Genomic DNA, 23,280 nt, shown 5'->3' with positions numbered 1-23,280 from the left:
CCACATCATTTGTATGAAAAAACTGCGTATACGTAATATAATGCATTAGTTTGTATAATGTTACCCATACTCTTTGAAACTACCAAAAATTCAGTTAAATCAGCACTGTAAATGATAATGAACTTCTTCTCTTTTTTAAATGCACTCATGTGGTCTGTTCCAGTACTGCAAGAATCTACTAATTTTTACTATTTTTTTCGATAACATAAAGGAACAAATGTTATCGTAGTAAAAAGTTGTAGCTTCTTGCAGGTTCTGGAACACGATGATGATTTCTACAAGTATATGAGTGTTATGTTAGGGTGTAATTCGATACGAGTAAATACATGTATGTAAGTGGGTGAATATTGTGAAGAGACTTGACTTGGTGGTCGAAAACGGCAAAGTGCCAAAATGGGTTTAAATAAATATTTTTCGGCTGATACTATTTTATAAGACAATTTTATGCATAAATTAGCAACGGGCCATGTGTATTTAAGGATTTTTTTCAACCCACGGGAATGACATAGACCCACGAAAATGATATTTAAATAATACATTTTGTAAGATTCATTTGTCCTTTCATTTTTTAATTAACTACAGCCCTAACTTTGAAATCGGTCTATTTGGATATAGCTCCCAAATACAATTTAACATATTCACAGTGGTGTAGGGTATTATATACTCGGGCCCGGTCGACATGTTCCTTTCCTTATTGACTATTTATTTTTCCTCTGCATTTCTACTTTTTCTTTATGGTTCCATGTTGTATTTGATGGAATCTTAAAAATCCTATGATAAATTTGTTTAATAACACTGTCCTACAAAAGGTGACAAAATTTGGTTGCAGGGGTTCTGATGCATATATTCAGTTTTGTGGGAGTCCATGGAAGACGAAAATACCTTCGGTTTCTTTGGGTCACTTCGTTTTTTGATTTTATAACGGTAAATGTAGTGAGAAGCGGGGTTTCTTGGATTTTCAACTTAAAACGGACATAACTTCTTTTTTCCACAACGGACTTTTACAGCTTATTCCTTATTTAAAAGGTGAAAATCATGTCTTTGGAACAAGCCATAATCTTCAAAAATCGGGTAGCAAATGGTTAAGTTATAGTGATTTAAGTGTGACAAAAACGCATTAAAAAACAGGAAAATGCTTTGTCCCAATTTACATTAGGCGAGTTTACTTGCGGCAATTGTCAGTTTGTAGGTGGGAGAGGGGGCTGAGAAGCAAAGGGTTACCATATGCCTCACCTCTCTCTCCATCAAACTGACAATTGCCGCAAGTAAACTCGCCTAATGTAAATTGGGACTTTTTTGTGCTCTAGGCTGCGTAGAAGACACCAAACTGCGTAATTATTTACTTTTGTCAAGAAGGAAATTTAGTTAGCATTACAAAATGGGGAAAACCAATGAAATCGGTTGAAAAATAGATGAGTTATGACAATATTCCGTCAAAATATTCAAAGGCTTTTTGCGATTTATAACAAATGCGAACTAAAATAAGAATTATCTACTACTTGGGGTGACAATAAAAGAATGGCAAAAATTACCAAATCTATGGTTTATTGGAGAATTATCAAAGTAATGTTCCTCAATAAGTTGTTTATCCACCTTGGAAATTCATTGGGGGCTTTAATGAGCTTAGTTAACCCAAAATTAAGGCTCGGCATGTTCCACTCTCCCCAATTTTTAGTAAATCATAATCCTTCGTTGGAGGATCTTTTCGAGTTTTTTTCTTAAAGTGGACCCAAAAATTTTGTAAGGGTTGATATCCGGATTTTGGCCCGAGGTATTTATTAGTTTAGTGTTTTTATATTACATCAGTAATTTACACAAATAAGATTAATATGTCATGATCTGGCCTTTGGAATGGTGGTATTCTGGATCCAATTTACCAACTTTAAGAATGATGACCATTAAATATTTCCTAATTATGTCAGTGGGGAAGTCTTCCCAATCATTATTATGTCCGGGAACCCGATTTTGCATACTTCTTTGCTTTGTATATAGAATATACTACCCAAAAATTCGGTATTACAGCTTTTCCAGAACGGGTTTAATTTCCATATTTGATGGGTCCTATTGTATTTGGCACACTTTTTGCGATTTTTTATGATAGCAGAGGGTAATATCTATATATTTAGTAAAAATGAAGTCATTCCAATACTATTAAGAGAGGAAATAGAGCTTTGTTGTAGGTCGTTTCAACATACTGCTCTGAAGGTCTATTTTCTCCCTATAATTTCCGGAGGTATTTTGATGTTTTCAACGCCAAAATCAGACCGTTTTGCATTGGTCCATCATCCGACAAGACATACTGAGTCAAATATTCTTTCTTTGCATACTTGTCTGTGGCCGATTCGTCATTGTTTATTTTTAATATGGTCTCAAGCTTTTTTACCTGAATGATGACACTATATGACGGGTTTTTTTATCACTGAACTTTGTCACATTCAATACTGATAGTCCATTATTAGCCGCAAAAGTCATAAAAATGCATAATGACTACAAAATTTTGCAAAAATTATTAAGGCCTCGCTACATAAGCTGCTTTGCCTGATTGCCTTGCTTACCTGCTTCATTTCTGACGTAATAAAAATAATAGAATAAAGACGAAATTTCGAACTGGGTTGCCATCAGTTGGAAATTGGGTCGGCCTTCTTTGTTCTTTTATTTTTTATTGAAGCAGCAAAGCAAGGCAATCAGGCAGAGCAGCTTATGTACGCAGGCCTTTAGTTTTATAGTGCTGCTTTTCCCTTTACAATACATTTATTGTCACCTAAAAGTAGTAGGCAAATCTTATTTTAGTTCGTATTTGTTATAAATTGCAAATACATTTTGTATATTTTGATGGAATATTGTTTAAAGGAACAGTAGCAAGAGACTTGCACCAAAAACCGTATAGTTGCTACGTAATTTGTTGCCCTAAACGAACAATTATACAATTTTTTAACAATTTTGGCCTTTGCCATACATTTGTTGTCTGACTGTATCCGTTTTATGAACATAAATGTGACTTCGCTCGACTCAGTTTTTTTTTTGGTGGAATTTCATTGTCGGCGTTTTTGCAACTACTTGTAAGATAATTTGGCGTGTTTTTTTTTTATAAAATGTGGTGTCACTGGCGTTATCAGCTGATTACGGTTTCGTATGTGAAAACAGGGCAATTCACAAAAATATAAGTAAATGTCCGTTGTATTTGAAGTTAACATCGTAAGTTACGATTACAAAATAATTGGCTAAGTTACGCATTTGAATTAAATATAAATGTGGATCTGTGATAGCAATATTTTACAATGAGGTTCTTAAACTGCCATTGTCCATTTAACTTAAACTCATGTTTTAATGGTATAGGGTAAAAGCAACTATTAGCCAAAACTCAAACAAGTAATAATTATATTAAACAAAATGGGAAAATAAAATAACTGACTGTCTATGACACTACATGACACTACTGTCATTTATATTTGTGTAAAATTTCATTGAGATATAATGGGTACCAAATATGCCTTGATGGGTACTTTACACGATAATATTTTTTACATATGGGTTGTCACTTTTTATATACAAAATGTATGTGCAAAGTGACAATACATATGCCCAGCAAAAAGTTTGCATCCGCAGTTTAATCACTATAAGTGTACAGTACAATCGCCGTTGGAGTACATCTTTTCCTATGAATTCACTTATGCATTTTACAAGAGAGCGCGCAGCTAGTATGCACTCCATTTTGCTTCCAAAGCACACAGCTAGAATGCACTCCGTTTTCGATCCAGATCACAGCTTTTGATATAGTGTTTTGGATTGAATTTAAATGCACTCTTCGGATTGCATTTTTAGTCGGTCTAAAGATGCACTAAAAATGCAAGCCATTGCGAAATATACCAGAATAAATAAAATGCGTTTATTATTTGTGTAAAACAATAATATTAGGGACTTTATTATATACCTAAACACAAATAATAAAAAGTTTCTATTAAATTCAATCGCAATTGAGTGGATTTCCTTCGTTCTTCATTTAATCCATGCGCAACTGTTTTGGCTTCATCATCCTAAAGGTTTTTTTATGTTGCATTTTCATCACTTGTTCAGCTTTTGACATGAACTCCACTTCATTAAAAATTTCCGCGCAAGTTATTTCAATCGACAGTTGTCGAGCACCCCGAGAGTGACAGGGCGAAGAGGAGAGTATTATGTCGCATCAGATCTATTCCTGCCGAGGATGAACCACCACAATGCCATCAGGAACTCTAAATCATCCAAAGCATTGGGCCCTGATGGAATCTCCATGGTAATGCTGAAGCAGCTGGATGAGCCGGGAGTGGAGTATCTCACTAAAGTTCTCAACTTGTCTCTAGCCACCTTCATTGTTCCCGAAGTCTGGAAAATGGGCGAGGTGGTCCAAGGCAAGGATGCCGATGACCCTTGAGGCCTTAGTATCAGGAATAGCTATCAAGTTGCCGATCATCAGCATGGATTCCGTAAGCAGCACAGCACAACAACAGCGCTCAACCAGCGACCGCCGTGTGATAGAACAGTGATGGTGGCGCTTGACTTATCAAAAGCCTTTGGTACAGTCGCCAACTTGAAACGTTGGATGTGTGGACGCCAGTTGTACGTGGAATTAGAAGAAGTAGTGAAAACGCCATAGAGTGATACAGGGAGTTCCCAAGGTGGGGTGATATCTCCGGAACTGTTTAACCTCTACCTCTCCTGTATTCCGCCGTCTCCAGACGGCATCGAGATCGTAATGTATGCGGATGATTGCACGATCCTGGCGTCAGGTACCTTCCCGATCTTACCACATTTTTCACGAGAGGAATATGCAGATTTCCGCCACAAAATCTACAGCCACTCTGTTCACATGGACAGCGCAGTTTGGAAGAGAATTAAATGTCGTGGTCGACGGTAGCCGAATTACGACCACAAACTGCCCCAAAATTTTTGGGGTCACATTCGACACTACTTTCATGTCGTGCGCGCACGCCACAGCTTTCTGCAACAAACTGAAAAGTAGGAACAAAGTCCTCAAGTCCCTAGCCGGCAGCACTTGGGACGCAGATAAAGAAACCTTGTTGACCACATACATATAACGCGATAGGTCGGTCTGTGGTAAGCTATGAGGTTCCAGTTTGGTCCCCGGGATTATGTGATACGAATTGGAAAAAGATTCAAACCTGTCAGAATGCCGCCTACTCAAGTCTTCAGTAGACCATCTACAATGAAATGCTTTCGTTGCAGTACTTGCTTGGGTGTTACCGTGAGAGCCATCCCAATCACCATCTGCTGGCTAGGCCCGACACATTCAGGCATATCAGGAAGCATATTCATGCTCTAGAGAGGGAGGTCCAACAATATAGGAGATAAGCCCTAGATCAACAGGCATATCAAGCAGGTTTAAATAGTATTCACACGGATGCAGTTGCTAAGGCCACAAGCAAATATAGTGTGAATAAAGTCCTCGGAGTACAACCCCCATCCATCGCATCTGAGGAGCTTCAGCTGCTACGACAACCAGTGCAGTTTTGGTTCAACTACGCTCGGGATACTGCAGTCACCTAAATTGGACGGAAATCGACCGTGCCGTGCAAGACAGTATGCGGCATGGACCCGCAAGACATAAAACACCTTTTCAACTGTCCCGCCAGACCTACTCATCTAACTTCAGTGGATCTGTGGTTACATCCCATCGAAGCAGCCACTTTCCTGGAACTGATGATAGACCAGGGCCAGATTTTGCAGAAGAACGAACATACAAACATAATAATAAACACTGTTACAACAACAAGAGTTGCAGCTAGATGTTCGAGCTCTCCGGACATTTCCATCGTCACTCTCTCATTCCTCCCTTAGATGATATTCAAGGCGGCAAAGCGCTACATTCCAGCGGGCAGAATTCCTCTAATGATATCAAATTAAAACAGCGCCACCAATGTGTCAACGACCCAACTGATGAAAGAGTTGTGCAATTGAACCTGGAAATGGAGAACCTAGTTCTGGCTTCAACGTCTCGACGCCTAAGCCACTATGGCCCACAATTAAGAGTTTATCTGCGTGCATTTATACTATAAATCTCCCTACTTAGCCTATTGAACTGTTGCCAAAAAGTGTGAAACACAGAATGCAGAATAGGTCCATGCGAGCTGTATTCCGTAGATGCAAGTCACATAAGCGATTTGCAGCCCATCTACTTCACATCCAAAGAAGTTGAGAGAAATATCTTCAAATCCACATCATTTCCACCTTACTTCACAACATCATGGTTTCACAACCACGGCTTTGGAAGATATAACAAAGATTGCGAATGGCCATCGGCGACGGCCATCCGAACGGACCATTGTAGTGCCGTGCACCAGTGTTGCCGAATTTGCTGATTTATCGTCATTTTGACGATTTTTTGGCCCAAAATTGAAAAATGACGATTTGACGATTTTATGGTCCAAAATGACGATTTTTCGCTTAAGACTATGCTTACATTTACGAAATCCACTCGATTTCATCTGTCAATTCCTTTGTGTATACGTCAAATGAAAACTCATCTGAAATCGATTGGATTTCATTTGACGTTTGAGCAATGGAATTGACAGTTGAAATCTAGTGGATTTCGTAAATGTAAACATAGTATTAGCCAGAAATGCATAAAATAAATGACGATAACTAAATTTTGACCAAAGTTTCACGAAAGATTTTAAGGAAAGCAATGTTCCAAACTCGATTTTTGAGCTTTTTAATGTTTTATATATAATTAGGCACATATCTGGCATATCTAGGCACACACACTTACATGAGTTCAAAATTTTTCTTTAGTTTTGGTAATAGATGAAAATCTTCCTTAAAAAGTTTTCGAGATAAAATATTACTTATATATATTTTGTTATAAAGAATATGAGTCCAGCTTTATTAACCTCTTACAAATGCCCTCTTTAAGCTGTCAGCCAGTTTTGAATGAAAATTTTTATCGATTTTCGACTGCCCAACAACCAAAGTGTACATGTACGGACAAATATGGGCAGTCACACTGTCAAGCAAGCGATATTTGAGCTAAGCTACCATTTAAAATGGCAATGTGTACCCAGCTTTACCATACTGCATTGCTTCAAACTCGATAACCATAGGAAAACTATCATCTTCTGAAAGCTGTTCTTATAGCAGTATTTAAGTGATATTCGGTTAGATTTATTGCTGTGAATTGTATTTCTTATGTTGTCAGTCTCATTCACAAAAATAGCAGCGAAAAATCGCATTAAACGGCAACCAAACGGAGTTTTGGACCATGTTGACGATTTTTTTTACGATTTGACGATTTTCTGATCAAAAACTGTCGGCAACACTGAGTGGCAATCGATCTGTCCAATTTAAAGTTATCTCTTGCAAAGTCTATAGTGCCCTTATTCACTTCCTGAACGAGAGAAGTCCATACGCAGCTTGACATCGTCGATGGCAGGCGTATCCTCAAGAGGAGGAGACATTAATAGCGACATATAATTCCATTGATCATTCTGTCTTCAACTATGTCGCCTGGTCTGGACTTCCTTCCTGAGTAAAACGCTATGAACAATATTGCAAACGTCAAATACAATGCTCTTCGAATAGCTACCGGTTGCGTCTAGATGACAAATGTGATGATCCACGATGCTGTCAGTTAGGCAACAAAATTTGTGTCAGCCACATCACGTTGTGATGGAGGATAAACCCAGCCACATCAGTAAGGTGATATCTAGAGGACATCAACCAACTGCCGATAGCGATCTCTTTAAATGCCGTGCATCAACAGCCGATCTCCGAAGCCATAAATTGCTTCAGATGCAACAAAGTCTAAAAAAACATCCCGTACCAATTGCGGATAGTGAGAGTCTTACGAAATTGTCTGATATGGGTTTACAATTTTCATTGTCTCATATGACGCGTTTTGACTCGTACTTTTATTCTGTAACAAAATCGCGGTTTTCCTGAAAAGTGAGCCTACGACCTTTTCGTGCGAGACAGACAATATGGGAAGATGGAATGTTATTATCACTTTTTCGGATGTCAAAAACCAAAATATTGTGCTATGTACATATACGTGGTAAATGTATGTCATATACGTCACAGCTTCTGACGGGCCAGCTCTGGTCCCCACATAAGTTCTGAAATTATTTTGTAATTACTTAAAAGTAATACATACATATGTAATAAATCATAAAGGCAGACAATTTCACATAAATCATAATTTAATTTATACCGTGGGATCAACACAAAAGGTCATCTTTACGAAAAATACTGTCTCATGCTCCTCTAACATGCCCATAGTGATAATTGTTCGCTATAATAATTAAAAAATACAAGCTATTAAATGATAAGCCTTCTGTTTTTTTTTATTTTTTTTTTTTTGGAAATTATGTATTGATATTTCAATATAAATTATGAATTATGTTATTTTGTAAACTAAAAATAAAATTTGACTCTACACGAGTTGAATAAATTGATTATTTTATTCTCTTATCAGTAACTTTTGGAATGAAGGTCAAACTTTCGTTCGTCTGGATATTGATTGGACTGCAAAAAAAGGCATTGCCATATAAGTAAGTATGTATAAATCTACGTACAAGTATACATATATATTTTTTATATCTGGAGGAATAATATTGTATTTATATTGTTCTTTCTTGTATTACTTTAAATGGGCAATTATGATAAAAATAAGCACGAGCATCCTTCCATTTCAAAAAATAAAATAACACAACGTAAATATTAATTGTTATGTTGGAATAATTTCAATCCCCATGAATTGTTGTCTTTTGAACGCTTTTGCCAAGAACGTTACCGGAAAATATGTCGACTTGAGCTCAGAAGTTCTATTATAATATTAGTCACCAAAGCAGGGACATTCGTCATTACAATTAAAATATAAAATAAGTAAGAAAGGCGTTAGGTTCGGCCGGGCCTGTTTTATTTCTTACCTTTTATGCCCTCCAACTCGAGTTGTGTTGAAGTAAAATGGAAAGTATTAAACTCTTCCGTCACGTCATGGCTTATTCCTAGGAGAAGTGGAATATGCTAACCAAAGACTTCGCTTGTATTCTAGAGTTGGGCAATCTCGTTCAATTGAACGATCCGGATCACTAACTCGTTTAATGGACACCCGTACTTTCTTTGACAAAAGTGCGTATACTTAATTTCACACGTTGGTTTTTATGATGTTACTCATTGCTTTTTGAACGAGGACAGTGATCCGGATCGTTCAATTGAACGAGATTGCCCAACTCTATTGAATTCATTTTTTCAATACAAAACTCTTTAGGTCATGTTAGCTCGATTAATTCAATTAATTAACAACTTTCATAAATAATGACCTTCGTCCTAATAAGACAACAATAAATGACAAAAATTCCAATAAAAAAATCCCTGAAGAAGTCGGAAATAAACTGACGAAACGTTGGGAAAAATAATGAATTAACATTAGTTTTATTCATAAAGAAAATCTGAACAAAAACTCCATCTAAAATAAATAAACGAATCGTTACAACCAATTGGTCAAAAACAAAGCAAACTGTGACAATCATTTTATTTAAATAAGTTACCGTCATTTCATTTGGACATGTGTGTACAATAGGTTTATGACTTTTTGACTTTTTTCTCAAAAATGATTTTCTCTAGCGGGATTGAATGAACTTTTGCCTAATAATGACTAAAATAACGATTATTCTATTTAAGTATTAAAAAAATATCACGCAAGAATACAGCGTGATCCATTAAATAAGTATACAGATGTAGTTTTCTACACGAGACTAAAAATGTTTATATTTTTGGCTGTGCCAATGGTTCCTTTCCTGGGGCTGCATTCTTGTTCTATGAAAATTTGAAATGAAAAGTATTTTCTTTATCATTTTTTTCATTTGACAGTTTTTTCCTTTATAAAATGTTTCATTTCACATTTTCATAGAAACAGAATTGAGACCCTGGTCAGTAATTTTTGAAATTGTTTTCGTTGGGCCTATTTCAGAATTTTGCTGTGATTTGCATCTAAAATAAAAGCTCTAAACACTTTTTGAAGGTCGTTGTTTGTATTGTTTTAAACGGTTCCGGAGTGTTTTCTTTAAGAGAGTGCTGATGACTCCTGTGGCTTGCCACCAGAAAGACACTCTTTATGACATTAGAGATGTTCCGAGTTTTTATTATTGTGCAAAATGTTGAATAACTAATAATTAACTAATTTTCGAACAAATATTTGATAACTTCCATTTTTCCATTTTGAACGCATGGCCCCATTTTCCCCGAACCTTGGTAAAATTAATAAATGCTTTTATTTTCCTCTTAGTATGTCCAAAAAATACATTTTTTTTTCCAAAAATACTTATAATTTTTACTAAATATAAAAAATTTAAGTTATCAAATGCTCATGAAAGATGTTTGTTGCCTTTGTTTTGCGCACCCCACTTCCAAGGATCAATTAGAATTGTTGTTAATGTTATCCTTTTCTACATTAAACCGTAAAAGTAACATATTGGAGGCTTTCTCTATATAAAATACTATCGCTACACACAAAATATTGTCTTGTTAAAAGTATTTAACAGCTTCGAGCATTTAAATTACTTTATGGTACTGGATTTGTTGCTTTTGTATTGCACAACACTGTAGATTTAAATAACTACAAAAATTTGTATATTGGGTAACTTGAAAACATTTTTATATTTTGAAGCAAACACCAAAGATATAGAAGAAATAAGCAAGGACATAAATCAAAGACTAGACAAAATCATGGAACAAACAAATGTTTATGAAACAGTGTATAGAAACATTGCCCTTAACAGAAACAATGCGGCTTGCAGATAATTTAAAATCGCAAACTAGGATGAACATTTCATGTAATAGTATCAGAAACGAAATTTATGAATTCAAGGATCTATTCCAGAAGAATTCCATGTCAATTGAGTCGTTAAATTTGGTTAAATACGTACAAAACGTATAAAAGAAAACAATTTATTTTACCATATCGTAAAATTGCATTATGTTAAATTCAACAAAGACATAGAACAAATAAGACTAGTCAAAATGCATGCAACAAAAAATGTTTACGAAACTATGTATAGAAACATTACCCTTAACAGGTTGCAGTTAATTCAAAATCGCTACCTAGGAGGAACATTTCATGTAATGGTATCAGAAACGAAATCTATGAATTCAAGGATCTATTCAAGAATAACTCCATGTCAATTGGATCGGTAAATTCGGTTAAATACGTAAAAATGTCTTTGAATTCAACAAAGACGTAAATACAACAGGATAAGACATTTTTTTGCTATCATTCTTCAGTGAATGGTGATATAACATTTTTTTCTTTTATACATTTTTACGTATTTAACCGAATTTACCGATCCAATTGACATGGAGTTATTCTTGAATAGATCCTTGAATTCATAGATTTCGTTTCTGATACCATTACATGAAATGTTCCTCCTTGGTTGCGATTTTGAATTAACTGCAACCTGTTAAGGGTAATGTTTCTATACAAAGTTTCGTAAACATTTTTTTGTTGCATGCATTTTGTCTAGTTTTAGTTGTATTTGTGTCTTTGTTGAGTTCAAAGACATAAATACAACTAATAGCCCATTAAGATATGACACCATTAGCCGGATTTAGCCCATTATCAGGTTTTATTTGCTAAATCCAGCCAAAATCTACCAAATTTCCCATACAAAAATAAATCCTCCTATGGAGTGGATTTGTTTTAAATCTGGCATAAATCCTCTTATAGAACCCTGTTTTTTGCAACATGTTGCTAGAAAATACAAAAAGTTGCAAGCTGGCACAAGAAACAAGGTAGATGCATCCGTGAATTGCTACACTAAAAATAATTTAAAATGTAAAAATTTGTAAAGAAGACGAAAAAATTAAATTTGCGTTGATATACAACGTTGATTTTAATCAACCAGACTAATATTTACGATGACTAAACGATAAAATAATTCTTTATTTGCTCATTAGTTAGCATTAGTAGCATAATTTGCTGACATTTTCAGTATTAAACAATAAATTTGTAATTTAAAGTATGTTTTTTGAAACGTATTCAATTTACAAAAAATTCTATTGACGTTTAAAATTCGATCAGATGGGCTGATGCATCTACCTTGGTAATTTAGCTATGAACCAAAAACAGCTGACTGCCATTTAAATCCTCCAAAATGTATATCTAAATGCAATGAGATTTGTACTGGATTTATTAAATCCAGTCGAGGTTTTATGGCTAGTCTAAATGAGCTATAAGACTAGACAAAATGCATCCAACAAAAAAATGTTTACGAAACTTTGTATTTATGTCTTTGTTGAGTTTAACATAATGTAATTTTACGATATGGTATAATAACGTTTTAACGATTCAATCTAATTTAACGATTCAATCTGGAAAAGTTACCAAGAACTTTCAGATAAAATCAAGAAATATTTCAACAAAAACGTTTTATAAACCTGCTTCAAATGACTTTTTGATTTCGTTCGATCTCTTCTGTTTAACAGCATTCTTTGAAAGCGAAAATATCATTCTCAAAACTCAATCTGAGAAACAAAAAACAATACACAAGAACAAACTAAATGCTTTAAAAACACAACAACAGTGCGATCTCAATATACAACATAACAAAGAGTGGTTTGTGAACACAACCGATACAGACATACCAACGAACATACAATGGTTACTGTCTCTCGGACCAAAATTCTCTTTGCCTACAACAACTAAAACGTTCCCCTTATTTAATGTTGCATCGGAAGGAGAAGATTGTATCCAAACCTTGGATAGCAAAGAGAAACAAGAGAACGCTAGAGTAGATATGGTTACACTTATAAACAGGGCTGCCAAGTTGGTGGTTTTCCCGCTACTTGTGGTGATTTTTGACGTACAAAAAACACTGTTTTAGCAGGAATGTCAACTGTTTTAAGGTAAAAATCGCTACAGACCTGTGGTGCGTATGTGGCTGTAGCGATTTTTGCCTCGGAACAGTTGGCATCCCTGCTTATAAATGATTATTTGAAGAAACCCAAACTTGGAAAAAGAGATAGATTCACATTAAACACAGTGGGACAAACAACAAAACATTTTAAAGAAAATAAGGACATTTTAATTCTTAACGCTGATAAAGGTGCTAAAACAGTAGCAATGACAAAAACAGACTATGACTCAAAAATGAGTAAAATACTTATGGATTTATGCACACATCGACGTATAAGAAAAGATCCAACGTTTAGCTTGCAAGAAAAGAATAACAAATTAGTGAATCGATTATTCGAACTACAATTAATTAACGAATTTGATAAAAATAAACTCATCAATAAAACGTCTGTTGCCCCCAGAATATATGGGCTCCCCAAAATCCACAAAAATGACGTACCTTTACGACCAATATGCTCATGCATAAATTCTCCGACATACGAATTGTCTAAATATATGGCAACAATTTTGAAAACATTAACAAAAGATTCTAGGTACAATGTTAAAGATGCCGTGGATTTTAAATTAAGAATTAACAATCAACATATTGACGACGACGAATTATTAATATCCTTCGATATAATTTCTCTGTTTCCCAGTGTTCCAGTCAACCTGGCACTAACTACAATTAAAAACAAATGGACGACAATCAAAGAACATACAAATATTCCCATGGATCTATTTATTGAAATTTTGACCATATGTATTAAAGACTCCAGATATTTCTTATACAAGGATAAGATATTTGAACAACAAAAAGGGATGCCAATGGGGTCGCCATTATCTCCCATTATTGCAGATATCGTAATGGAAGAACTACTAGACGAAATGATGGAAAAGCTAAACATAAAGCCGAGAATACTCACAAAATATGTGGATGACATATTTTGTATTGTCAAGAAAAATGAAGTAGACAACACACTGGCAGCACTAAATTCATTTAACAAACAATTAAAATTCACAATGGAGTGTGAATCTAACAAAACACTACCATATCTTGACAGCATAATTTACAGAAAAGGGAACATAATATTGCTAGATTGGTACCAAAAGCCAACTGCTTCGGGAAGAATCATTAATTTTTATTCCAAACATCCGAGACAAATGAAAATTAACACGGCAAGAAATTTCAGTATAAGCGATAAAACCTTCCACACCAAAAATGAAAAGGAAATTCGAAAAATCTTAAGAATGAATGACTTCCCGAACAGAACGATCTGTGAATTAATAAAGCAAGTAAAAGCACCAAAACCAAACCACACAGATAGGGAACCAAAAGTGTATAAGATATCTACGTACATTCAAGGATTTTCAGAAAGAGTTTACAAATCCAATTTGTATAATAATGACCAATACCAATTGGCATTTAAAAGCAATAACACCAACAATAAGTTTTTCAGTCGAACGAAGGCTAAACTTGCAAATGACGACAAATCCAATGTTGTGTATGAAATAGGGTGCAATGGAGATAAGTCCAAATCATGTAAAAAAGTATACGTTGGTACTACCAAAACAAATCTCAAAACCAGGCTTAGTGGTCACAAGTCGGACCAAAAAGCTAAAAACAAACCCATAGAACAAAAAACAGCTCTCGCCGCACACTGTGCCCAAACCGGTCATACTCCTAACTTCAAAGACGTAAAGATTCTTGCCCAAGAAAACAATTACAAACGTCGGTATATGCTCGAAATGCTGCACATAATCAATGTTCCTACAGAAGAAAGGATGAATTTCAAAACGGACACGGAACACTGTGCGCAAATTTACAGGAATGTTATACAAAAACATCAAAAGAGAAAAGAAAATTTAGTTGGAAATCACCTGTGATGAAGAACAGAATATAAAGTTGCAATCCACGTAACACTTGAAAGTAATTATAAATTGTAAATTTTGTTTATATTTATGTAAAATATTTTGTTTTTGTTTTACTTAAAGACAAAAAATCCCTGATGATGATCGTGACGATCGAAATATCGGAAAACTAATAAAGATATAAAACAAAATCACCATTTGTTTTCTTGAAATGACCTAGAGCCAAACAAAAACTTAAGAAGAAAGTTAATTTTTAATTATAATTGGGATATTGTCCGAAAATATGGCAACACCGTTATGTTTTTTTCTTGTGAATGTTGGCATAGTATAGGACTCTTAAAAACTAAATACCTTAACATATTAAAGAAAACATTTCCAACCTATTCAGATGATCGGGAGTGTAAGTCCAACCTAAATTTAACGGATTTTTTTATTTCGCTCTGATATGTGAATAAAAAGCTTTAATTCGGAACATTTTTTATACTAAAGGAAACTAATTATTCAATTTTGCATCACTACCAAACTTAAAGCTTTTTTCACCTACATAAAGGATTGTATGTAAAAATTATACATATGTTAACGATAGCTAAGCAAACTATCGTTACTTCAAATACGTGAATACGCCTAATCTAACCAGATTGGCTGATTCAAGAAAAATTTTTGCAGGTAGCGAAATTCACGAAGTGCAAATTTCCCTGCACAGAGTGCTCTAGCTCTTTGCTTTAAATACTTAAATAAACCTGAAGACCCATAATATAAATGTGTAATAAATGATGGGTCAGCATATTAGGTTAAGATAGATTTAAGTTTTTAGGATAGAAAACTAAATAATAAATTGGCACCAATTACTTTTCAAAAACTTCTGAACTAAAAAGAACATACGTCTCTTTTTGTACACATTACACATATTACGAAAAAAATAATTTAAATCCTCCACCCCCCCCCCAAATTAGATCCTGGCTACGCCCTTGACTCCGTTGTATGACCACCTAGGCCTACAATTTATATTTTCAGTGTCACGCTTTTCTTTTGGAATATCTTTTATAGATGCGAAGATATTCGCAAATGAATAAAATGTTCACTATTTCCCCACAGTAGTTTTTTCCAATCCCTGAATGTTATCTATCACCAAAATCTTCCTCTTTTTGAGACCGATTAGCAGATCCAACCAGCTTGTCGAACAAAATAAGTTGCCCTATCTAACATATCACATAAAATAGACTACAGTAATTACTTCCTTTGCGAACTTTAAAGGCTCCCACTCATTAGTCAGTCTGACTGCCAGCATTTATGGTAGTATGTGTAAATTTTTGAAATTTTGAGAATGTATGTGTGAGTTTTCCAAGACTGATGAAAATCAAAATAGTTTTGATTTCAAAATGAACCCCCATCAGTCTGGGTGAATTGTGTTTATTTTCAAATTGTCAATAAATAATTTTGAAAAACAGAAAATAATGTTGGTGTTGGAACACAAAAAACGTAGAATTCATTCATTTTTGGAAGAGAAATTCAAGATTTTTAGACTTGACTGATGGTACGTGCTACACACTTGTCAGTCACACATACATAAAGGGTTCATCGGACTGACGGCACAGACTGATAAATGAGTGGGGGCCTTTAAATGTTTCAATATATTGATATTTTCAAAATAATATTTTCATATTAATAGCTTGAGCTTGAAGTTGCCAATTGTTGTTGCCGCCAATAAATACATTTTATTATATTAGTGTAAAAAATAATGCATTTCGATTTTATCAAAACATTTTGCACCAACATTGAGGAATTGCATTATCGTTGTATACTTACACAATATTTATGTACACATTTCTCCAACTGTTTCTTATCAATATTTAAATGCCGTATAACAGTAAATAATCTTGAATTGGTTTACTTTGCTTTCTTTCAATGTACTTTATAATTTTTTTATATTTGTCAAGTGTATTATTCAGTATAAAATAGAAACAAATATGCAAAAACTATAGCTTCTAAACGAATTGATTTTGGGGACGATATAAACAAACGATTTCATTAGAATGGTTTGAAGAAATCGGCCATCCCCACTTGCAACGTCATTTTACGTCATGAAGGCTAAATTTGCATTCCAATTTTGCTGCTACAACAACAAATATATGTTTGGGTGCAAACAAATATTTGTTTGTATGCAAACTCTACTCTCTGCTCTCTCCGCTCCATTCATAGAGCATCCAGAGAGTGATAGGGCGAAGAGGAGTGTGCTACGCCGTATATGAATCCAAATGTTTGTTGTTGGGTATGCAAACCCTTGAGCTCCGACGTAAAATACAGTCAGCTCTTTTTATTTTTGATTTGTTGAATAATCGAATTACTTCGCCAGACTTATTATCATTGGTGCCGCTGTATGTACCTCCAAGGCAAATAAGATACATTAACGTTTTTAATGTTCCGCTGCATCGAACAAACTATGCTTCCCACAGCCCGTTAACACGAGCTTTTTCTTATATTAATGAAACCAACATAAATTACCAAAAACGATTCAATAAACATATAGAGTTTTGCAACTCGAAAGATGTTTTCAAATTGTATTTTTTAACTAAATTTAATTAAATTTTACAATATTTGTACTTTTAAATCATAGTCTGTAAGAAATGTATGTTCTATAGACTGAAATAAATAAGAACAGCCCTCCCAGCCGAGGATGTACCACTACAGTTTAAGTTGGACGATGATCAATATGGATTTAGTAAAATGCATATTACTACAACAGCATTACTCGTCATGTCCACACATATTAGTGGAGGAGCTGTTAGAGGATATAGAGAAGGCTACTCTCCAGCCGTGTTTGAAACTCCAGTCGTTTGTGGAATTCAGAGACAAAAATCCATAACCCGTAGAATGAAACACGGAGGGTTGACATCTCCGGAACTGTTTAACCTCTCCGTCTGTCTGGCTGGAGCGCATGATAACTCTTAAACGGATTTGGCCTTCGTTTTTTTGTTCCAAGATGAGCCATATCGGTCCTATCCTTCAGGTTCCTCACCAAAAAAGTTCAAACTTGTTCGGAAAAGTTTTGCTCACGTTAACTCTTGAAGGGAGTAACTGATTTGGTCCTTACTTTGCACATCATGAATTTTTTTTTTTTTATCGGTTCACTTCTTCGGGTTCCTCCCATACAACATTTCCGAAAGTTTAGTTTAAAACCTGCTCTCGAATCGTTTTGAATTTTCTTGTAACAACTTGTATTCGTTGCCTCCATTACGACGGTACAAGTTCATACTTCCTTAGAAAATGCCCCGATAGCTGTAATAAACTTCTATGGCACCATGTGAAGTGGCTGGAGCGCACAACAACCTTTGCACTGGATACTGGCTTGTTCCAAACTTTGCATATCGTAATATTTCTGCAAATCTTAGACAAAAATCGACGATCCACACCTGTCCATACCTTCCGATACCTCCCCTACTAAAGTTTAAAATACTCACTAACATGGTACGCGCGATATCTCATAAACGGAATAGCAGATTTGGTCTAAACTTTGGATCTCGTAATATTAGTTTATGTTAGGTACACGCCTCACAAAAGTTCAAAATGTTTATTTAAGGTCTGTTCTAGGATCCTGGGTCCTGTTTACAGCGGTATGGCCCAAAAAGCCCTAAATTATAGGTGACCAAATGAAATGACTGGTAAATATGTATCGAAAGGAATAACTACCATTCCATTTATACATCCAAAGTTCTGAAAACCCCTTTAATACATTATTTTTTTGTGAAAACGATTTTTGTTGTGTAGCAGTTATTCGTGCTATATATAGATGGCATTTTGGGTTCCCAAAAAACTTCTTTACCAAAAATTGTGGAGATATGTCCATGTTTTGGTATGGCCACCCGATTTCATGTACTTTGAAGTTTTTATCTACTTTTTCGGCCTAAAATTGTGGGTACATGTTTTTGTACAGACTCCATATAACGATACACACCAATTTCAAGTAATTTTCAGTTTTGAGGTACATTTTAGACTTGATTAGGTATCTATATGGTAAATTTCAAATTTCCTTTACAATTCCATCGAAAAAAAATTAAAAAATTTTTTTACAAGCACATTCACGATTTTTGGTACATGGGTTAAGAAAAAAATCGTGGTTTCAAATCTGTTCGCGTTCACAAAATTGGATGCTGCGCCCAAAAGTTATGGAGGGTTTTATTCCCTTATAAAGAAAAAATATTTAAAAATTCCCTTTGTGTTGTAATACCAAAATGTATATATAAATCGGTAACAACATTTATTATCTATCCGTAGACGCCTTAATATTTGCTAAATTTAATTTCATTTTCGCGGAAAATCAAAAAATAATGAAGGAATCTTGGAGTAAATTTTATTTATTCTAACTCAGAGTCCATAACAATGTCTAAAAAAATAAATTAAAAATACGTACAGAATCTAGACAATGTCCAGAAAAATGTGAGACCAAAAATTTATAGATTGGGATTTTAAATTGCATATTGCAGCTACAACAAATGACAAAACTTTATTGTTGGAACATAATTTCAAGAATATATTTTTTGTTTAATACGAAAAATTTGAGAACATTTTTTGGGAGTTATTCTATTATTTCGCTAAATTTCCTGAATTATTTTGCTAAAACCTCTTCAAGGAAAATAGTTTATCATCGTGAAAGTATAATTGCTTAGTGTGATAAGCACTAGAATTAGGAAATAATAAGTGATATTGGCATTACAATCAAAGAAAAAACGTAAAAGTTAAAAACCGTATAACGCGCGAAATAGTTAAAATCAGTTGAGGCGCATGTGCTTTTCGCATAGAGCGAGTGCATCTCTGTCAATATGTTTGCATTTTTCCATGTTTCATTCAGCGACCAAAGTGTGCTATCAGTTGCATCTTACTACACCAAAATGCTTCATGTGGGTAAAAATAACGCGATGTTTATATGATTATAAGGCGCATCCGATTTCAGTGACCCCCTGTTAAAAATACGTCAATAAGACAAATTTTATACAGATTCGTCAAGAACCGCGGATGTGCTACCTGATTCTATTTTTGGTTAAATACGAATACTACTCCCGAATCTCTGTAACTTATGACACACCTTTTTGACAAATATTATAATCGCGTATAAAGGATTCCATTTATGTAAAAAAATTTAAGGGAAATCGCGGTTTAGTATGCGGATTAGTCAAAATAAAATTGCGCTTATTTCCTATTTTCAGGGTATCTATATCAGCGGTTTTAGTGGATGGATTCGATTGCGGTAGGGCTCATTAAATCCGGCGCGGAAAAAAACTAAAATCACGCGGGGTTCAAGGGTACCTGAATCACAGTTGTAAATTTTGAAGCCAAAAAATAGGTTTTTAAAGAAAAATTACACACCAAAAATTCGACTTTGGACTCCTATTACTAGGGAGCTGTACGGAGCACACCCATGAGATATACATCAAACGACGTGGAATCACGAGTTCTACAATCCAATAAATAGTTTAGTTCATTATCTGGTTGCGCCCTCTAATTATAAGAAAAATTCCAAAAACCCCGATTTCAAAACTTCAAAATGTCAGCATCGATTTAAGGGGGATGCACTGTATATATCGAGAAGTCATACATTAGAACCATGTTGCCCAAGGGGTATTCTTCAATTCTTTCTTTGAGCTCAGGTCTGAATTTTTTTTGGTTTTACCAGAAATCAAGAAAAAACACAAAAAAAACTTGCTAACTTCAACACATTTTTACCAAGTTTTTTATATTACCACAAACGCAGCTTCCACGAAAATTATTTGTTATGGTCCATATTAAGAGATCGTGACTAAAACGCTTCAATTAAAATAAATATATTCATATTTTATAAAATATATTAACAGTTCGCGATTTATTAAATGGTGAACCTCAACTTCAACGATTGTAAAACATTTTTGAATATTACCATATAAAAGAGTTGAGTGATGATGACTGACAGATCTACAACGCCCAGACAAAACGAGTGGAGCTAGAATCGTGAAATTTTGGGTGAGGGTCGATATGGCTGGTTTTGGGAAATTCGAAATAGAACGGTACGAAAAAGAACTAAAAGGTACCAAATATGGTACCATTTGTAAGTGTACGAAAAGTACTAACATGTACTTAATTTGACACCATTTGGTATTATGAGCTAATAGCTTGAAATTTGAAATGAGAATCAAGGTTGAGAAGTAGGGTTGATATAAAGAGGTTGTTTTGGAAATGTGCAATTTGGATTTGGATGAATGGATAGAGCTGGAATCCTTAAATTTAAAATTATGGTTACGAAAAATAGGATGTAGGGTACTTCACCCAGACTGTGGGGTTCAAATATGGAGGTAGTTTTGGAAATTCGTACTTCTGAGTACGAAAAGTACTATCTGGGATCGGTCGGATAGAGCTCGAATCCTGAAATTTAGAATGGCGATTACTTATGGAGTGTAGGAATGAGGTAGTTTTGGAAATTCGTACTTATGGGTAAGTAAAAAATAGTTCTATGTTTGGTACAATTTGTATATGGATGATCAGATAGAGCTGGAATTCTGCAATTTGGAATTACGATTATTGTTGGAATATAGGATAACGTACGAAAAGTACTAAATTTGGTACAATTTGAATTTGGTTGGTCGGATAGAGCTGCAATCTTGAAATTTGGAATTAATATTATTGTTGCAGTTTATGATTGAGGTATTTTTCGAAATTCGTACTTATAGGTACGAAGAGTACTGAATGGTACTAATTTTTTTACAATTTATTTCGATCGGATAGAGCTGTTATCTTGAAGTTTGAATATGAGATTACTGTTGGAGTGTAAGATTGAGATAGTTTTGGAAATTAGTACTTATGGGTACGAAAAGTACTAATTGGTACCAAATTTGGTACAATTTGGATTTGGACGGTCAGATAGAGCTGGAATTCTGAAATTTGGAATTAAGTTTTGGAAATTCACACTTATGAGTACGAAAAGTACTAAATGGTACTAAATTTGGTACAAATTGTATTTGGGTGAAAGGATAGAGCTGGGATCATGAGATTTGGAAGTAAGATTACTGTTGGGGTGTAGGATTGAGGTTGTTTTAGAAATTCGTTTTTATGGGTACGAAAAGTCCTAATGGTACGAAATTTGGTACAATTTGTATTTGGGTGATCGTATAGAGCTGGAATCCTGAAATTTGGAAAGATGATTATTGATCGTTTTAGAAATTCGTACTTATGGGTACGAAAAGTACTAAATGGTACCAAATTTCATACAATTCGGATAAGGGTGGTCGGATAGAGCTGGAATCCTGATTTTTGGAATTGAGATTTGGAAATTCGTACTTATGTGTACGAAAAATACTAAATGATAAATTTGTATGCGGTTAAACGCATAGAGCTGGAATCCTGAAATTTGGAATAAGGATTACTGTTGGAGTGTAAGATTGATGTATGGAGGTAGTTTTGGAAATTATTGCTTATGTGTATGAAAAGCACTAAATGGTACTAAATTCGGCACAATTTGTAATTGGTTGATAATATATAGCTGGATTCCCGAAATTTGGAAATAAGATTATCTAATAAGATTGTGATAGAGAGGTAGTTTTGGAAATACGTACTTATGTGTACTAAATTGTACGAAATAAATGGAAATAAATTTGAAACTTTTTGGTATTTTCTAAAATATAGACTGGAATTCTGAATTTTGGAATTATAGTCAGTGTTAGTGTGTAGGGTTGAGATATGGAGGATTTGCAAATGTGTTTATAGAAATACGATCCATTACTATACGACAAGTAGTAAATGGTACTAAATTCCATGTAGGGATAGAGATGTAGAAATTTGTGTATAGGGTTGAGAAATTGATGTTATTTTGGAAACCCGTACTATGAAAACTACTAAATGGTTGAATTAGAGTTGTACCAAATTTGAGTAAAGTGGTTGAGCTGGAATTTTGAAATTCAGTGGGGGTATATAGCGAACGGATAAAGCAATAATTTTAAAATGTGTTTGAGTGAGATACAGCCGATTTTGTGGAAATTCGTACTAAGAGGTACGAAATGCACTTAAATGAAATTAAGAATAAATTAAAATAAGCATCAGTACAAACAATTTTCAGTGTTCGCCATTTCCATTTTAAATATTGTTCATTTGTATTTATCCCCTTTTCGTATACGAAGTTGCGGGCACTTTGCTAGTAATTTGATATTTGAGGTTCCCAGTGTCCGTAAAACATATCCTTTCAAAAATTGTGGACAAGAAAGGATACTAAATATTCGATTTTAGTTTAGAATATTTCATGGAGGAGGGTATAAAAAAGCTCAGTACTGTCAATCTTAACGCTCTTTACTTGTTTCGTAGTAGGATGCTTATCTATAAACGGGTGTAAAATGCATTCCCCTTATGATGAAAGAGATAAGTTCTGGGATGTGCCATGTTAAATTCGACAGGGCCGTTATAAAAATCTTCCGTCGGTTTAGGGTCTTGTGTATGTTGCTATACCTTCCAGTCTATATATCCCTTTAGCTAAAGACGCATTTACACCAAACGTGTTTTAATATAATGAG

General features: G+C 34.5%; 1 protein-coding gene across 1 annotated transcript in view; it reads left to right on the top strand.

Moving 5' to 3' along the window:
* The window catches only part of LOC141397017 (regucalcin-like), a 40,581-nt gene that overhangs the window by 1,909 nt on the left and 15,392 nt on the right, over positions 1–23,280 (top strand). The window lies entirely within an intron of this gene.

The sequence above is a fragment of the Musca autumnalis genome, unplaced genomic scaffold, assembly GCF_047663935.1.
Source record: "Musca autumnalis isolate F117 unplaced genomic scaffold, ASM4766393v1 scaffold_3, whole genome shotgun sequence".
Classification (NCBI taxonomy): domain Eukaryota; kingdom Metazoa; phylum Arthropoda; class Insecta; order Diptera; family Muscidae; genus Musca; species Musca autumnalis.
The sequence above is the reverse complement of the archived record's forward strand: the minus strand, read 5'-3'. Positions and strand labels throughout refer to the sequence as shown.